General features: G+C 36.3%; 1 long non-coding RNA gene across 1 annotated transcript; it reads right to left on the bottom strand.

The window, feature by feature from the left end:
- Positions 1–2,636: 2,636 nt before the first annotated feature.
- On the bottom strand, positions 2,637–5,274 carry LOC148875600 (uncharacterized). Its single transcript, XR_016105100.1, has 2 exons — positions 5,004–5,274; positions 2,637–4,130 (listed from the first exon to the last, which is right to left on the bottom strand). It is a non-coding gene; the product is annotated as an uncharacterized LOC148875600 (long non-coding RNA).

The raw sequence follows: 5,274 nt of genomic DNA, 5'->3' as shown, positions 1-5,274 counted from the left end.
AGGCCCTCCTCGACTCTCTTTAAATTTTCTTCCGTTCTTTACTTTTTTTTTTAATTTGGATGTTGGATTCGGATAATTATTCTGATTTCTCCAAATACTCTCTATAATTTCCTTGCATTCATTCTCCTTAATCCACATTGGTAAGAAATGAAATTGCTTTGGACCCAATTAAGTTAGGGGTGGGTGTCAAGAATTAGGAGGGCGTGGTCTGAAAATATAATTTTTTATGGCCCTAATAGCTGCCTCAAGGAATATAGCTCATGCCACCATGGGGTGCTTAGGCCACGATCTAGAACCTCTTGGGTATGATGAATACCTCTTTGACCATTTGACCACGTGAAAGAGGCCCTTTGATTATATTTCCCTTATGGTGTTTGATTGCCGAGAAGGGTTGGGATGAGAAAGGATGAAATGAGAAAGAAAAATTTTATTTTCTCAATTAGGATGCCTATGTTTGTTTGTCCAGACCTATTACCCCATAGAATTTGCTTTATAGTATTTGGTTGATGTGAAAATTTTGCAAGATGTTTGATTTTAGCAAAAATGATATATGGCAAAGCACAACCCTACCCTATTTATGACATGACATGGCATAATATTATTTGATTCTTGCCATGTGGCATACTAACATGGACATATTAAAAACATGTATGTTTAAAATACGGCATATGCATACTATTTTAAAGTAAGCAAAAGTAACTCCCAAGATCATTTCAAAATAAGCAAATACTTGTGACATCAATTAAGTAAATATAAAATTGTCATAACCACCAAATTGACTATCAAAACAAAAATGACTATTGATTGTGAATGGGGTTCTTTCAACTCCTTCACCTCCATATTAGTATCCTCTACATGGGTCCTAGAAGTGTTACTAATTATAGGTTGTTTGGGTGGTGGATGGATATTATGCTGGTATCGCTGCGATTAAAATACAACCTCTTCACAAGTGCCATACGAACAAAAAATTGATCTGCTAAATTTGTGTACTTGGGCATTGCATTCTGCCCATGTGAAATAAATTCTTGGTTGGCGCCCTTTGAACACAACATAATATTTTGCCATTTTAGACCCATAACCACATAAGCACATATTCCATCAAACCCATATCTAATTAACCTATAATTGAACTTGCAAATAAATCAACCACCAAATCCAATATAAAATCAAACATATGCTACACGTGGGGACCTTTGAATTTCATATATTGAGTTAAAACCTCAATCAAAGAGTTGAGTACCTGTTAAGAGTAAATATTTAACCACCCATGCTACTCAAGAGACCCACTCATACTAATCTCAATTAAAAAAAAGAAATAAAAAAACTGCTTAAATTCATAAACTCAACTAATAATTAATTTTATCAACATAGGAACCTCTGAACCCCATATGTTGAGTTAAAACCAATCATTCAAGGAGTTGAACACCTATTCAAAGTAAATATTTAATCACCCACGCTACTCTAGAGAAACACTCATACAAATCTTAATGAAAAAGAAAAACATGCTTAAATTCAGAAACCCAACTACTATATCATTCATCAACATGGGAATCTCTGAATCCCATATATTGAGTTAAAACACGTCAATCAAATAATACCATCTATACTGATTTCAAGAGACCCATTCACACTAATTTCAATGAAGAAAAACTGCTTAAATTCAAAAACTCGACTACTATATCATTCATCAACATGGGAACCTCTGAATCCCATATATTGAGTTAAAACTTGTCAATCAAAGAGTTCCATCCGTACTGATTTCAAGAGACCCATCCATAAATATTTCAATGAAGAAAAACTGTTTAAATTCATAGAGTCAACTACTATATCATTCAACATGGGAACCTTTGAATTCCATATATTGAGTTAAAACCTGTCAATCAAAGAGTCCCATCCGTACTGATTTCAAGAGAACCATCCATAAATATATCAATGAAGAAAACTATTTAAATTTATAGATTCAACTAATATATTATCCATCTACATGGGAACCTCTGAATCCCATATATTGAGTTAAAACCTGTCAACCAAAGAGTTCCATCCGTATTGATTTCAGAGACCCATCCATACTAATTTCAAAGAAGAAAATTTGTTTAAATTCATAAAATTAAAACCTATCAATCAAAGAGTTTCATCCATATTGGTTTCAAGAGACCCATCCATACTAATTTCAATGAAGAAAAACTCTTTAAATTCATAAAGTCAACTAGTATATCATCCATCTACATTGGAGCAACCTATTTAAGTAATCATCTAATCAAGTAACCTATTTAAGTAATCATCCAATCAAATAGTTGAGCAACCTATTTAAGTTCATAAACTCAGTAATAAAACTTGTTTAATATCATCAATTCAACTAATCATTTATCTACATGGGAGCATGTGAACCTCATATATTGGTTAGGAATTTATTAAGCAAAGATTTGAGATTTGAACACTTGTTCAAACTAAACATTTCAATCATCCACAAAACTCAGAACATCCATTCATCTTAAGTTGGAAAACCCTGTATAAATTCATCAATCCAATTACACAAATCAGCATTCACATGGGAACTTGTGAATCCCATATATTGAGTGAAAACCTGTATTTAACAAATAGATTAGCACATGTTCAAACTAAAGATTCAACCATCATTCATGAACCATCAATATATTCATTTACCCACTTGGGTAATGTTCAAGTCTTCCACAAGACAAGACTGTTTCTATCGATTGATCAAGACAAAGCCAGTCAAGACATGTTTGAGTCATATGGCAAACTAAATAATGTTTAAGTTTTCCAAAACATGAAAATTTAGCCAAGGAACAACTGATAAAGCATAACAAAAAGTGGGGTGTTAGTAAACCATATATTCATCAATGTCTCCAAAAAAGGGGTGTTACCAAAGTAACTTCAGTTAAGTGGGCCTAGCTTCAAATCCAACCATGTCTTCCTCAATTCCGGAGGCAAGGCATAAAATGCTATTGCTTGATTTTCAAACTCAGTCAGATAATCAATTGCCCTTATGAGGAATGAGGGGTTGTGACCCCTTAGGCTCAGCACATCATCATAAATCTTTTCCTTCTTCAGCAACATGATTCCCTTCTCAACAGCAAAAGCCAATGACTTAATGCTAGATGCAATCTCTCTCTCTCTCTCTCTCTCTCTCTCTCTCTCTCTCTCTCTCTCATGCTTTCTCCATTGAAATCACATAAAAGGCTAACATGTTCACAAGAATAAAGCCCTTTAAACACAAGAGCACTCTTTTGCAAACCAAAGATTCATTCGCATAGTGTAGGTATGTGGCACTCACTCAGACCCAAACATCAAGAGTAACACCACAAAAGTGCACGCGAGCAAGTCACAACTAAACCCCATGTTGTGATGAACCCATAGCACACCCGCATCCTTGCGATGAACTCGCAAATACGTATCACAACAATCGCGATAAACCCACGGTTTACCGAATCCAATCAACGCCCGAACCTAAAGAAACCAGAATCGTACCCATCCAAGGGTCCCAAGCCCACCTGAATGTGCGATGAAGCTACGCCCACTAAGGCATGTGATGAACCAGCAGCCTACGAACCCACTCGTAACAACGGGTTAGAAGGGACATAGGCCAAACCCAGGTGAGGCCCACATATGCCCAAAGGCACATGGAACCCACGACAGTAAAGGACATTGCAAGCCACCACGTGGAACCAGCAAAGCACCAACCGCCAAATGATGATGCCACCAATGCCACAAAGGATTAGTTGTGATGCACAAAAAGGCAGTAGCACACATGAGTAATGAGGGATCTTAAGGATAAGGAAAGTTGATCCTTGAGAAGATCCTCATGAGACATGTGGCGATACCCCAGTAGCGGATCCAATAATTGACAGTGAATCAAATAATCCATTCCCCGATACAGAACGAATACCCTCATCTCTTACCTTTTAGGATCTCAGGATCTCCCCCATAAATAGAAATCCTCCTCGTATCAGAAGTCATCTAATCCCAAGCATCCATCACACAGTACTCCCGAGTACACCCTAACTCTCCCATTGTGCATCCCTAATCGAGAGGCCCTCATCTTTCCCTTCTCGCAGGCCTTCCTCTATCTTTCAAAGAGACTGCTCCCCAACAACCAAGCCTTGCGCTGCCTACACAAGGAATAAAGCCCTTTGAATACAAGAATAAATGTCTTTTGTTAGATAACAGATCATCAAACCAAAGATTCATTCACATAGAAACTGAAATGAAACACTTTTCATGCAATGGAATATATATTTATATCTACAAGTTTTTACACACAAATCAAACATATTAAATAAACAATATTCAACAAACATAACAAGACAAACATAACACAAACCAGTTGAGGATTAGAAGTATGATTTTAACTAACTGCTTTTTGTTAGATAACAGATGATCAAACCAAAGATTCATTCACATAGAAATCAAAATGAAACACTTTTCATGCAATGGAATATATACTTACATCTATAAGTTTTTACACACAAAAAAACACACACAAATCAAACATATTAAATAAAAAACACATTAAATAAAAAATACTCAACAAAATAACAAGACAAACATAACACAACCCAGTTGAGGATCAGAAGTATGGTTTTTGTCTATATTAAATGGAGAAAACGTTTAAAACTATGATCTTGAACGAACACATGTATTAACACCAGATCTAGCACCATTGTTAAACTAGGCACCAATGCACATGGATGGCTTCTTTCTACTCATCGGCGTTAACGCACTAGATCAGGGGAAGGGGTTTTTCCAAATCTATAACAATAATCTGGATTTTTTCCAGATCTGTAATAATAGGGTTAAACCAAATGCTAATGAACTAGATCAGAAGGAATGTCTTCTTTCTACTCATCGACAGCAAAAAGATTTTCCGACCGGCCATGGTTAAAGGGGCAAGATGCTGAGAGGTCGATGGAGAAGCTTTCAACCGAAGTGATTAAAATGGTAAAAAAAATAATGGAAAACGCAAGAGGATGTTAGATCTATACTTATCGTTGGAAGAAACCGCAGAGAATGTAACTAGTGAACTCGCCGTTGGATGATGCGCAAGCAGAAGACAAGCGACTGGAGTGTCGGTGGACAGACTGTCGATAGGTTTTCTCACCAACCGATATAATTTTCTCTTCTCAGTGGCGTCCCTATGTTTTCTTCGGGTTCTATCGTAACAAACATAGGAAAGGTGGAATATTCCACCAATATTCTTCCCATCCCTTTCCTTCCCCGCAAACCAAATAAACCATTAGAGCATGGGATTGAATT

Source organism: Nelumbo lutea, chromosome 1, assembly GCF_056320005.1.
Source record: "Nelumbo lutea isolate HS-2025 chromosome 1, American lotus-T2T, whole genome shotgun sequence".
Classification (NCBI taxonomy): domain Eukaryota; kingdom Viridiplantae; phylum Streptophyta; class Magnoliopsida; order Proteales; family Nelumbonaceae; genus Nelumbo; species Nelumbo lutea.
This window is presented reverse-complemented; position numbering and strand designations above follow the sequence as displayed.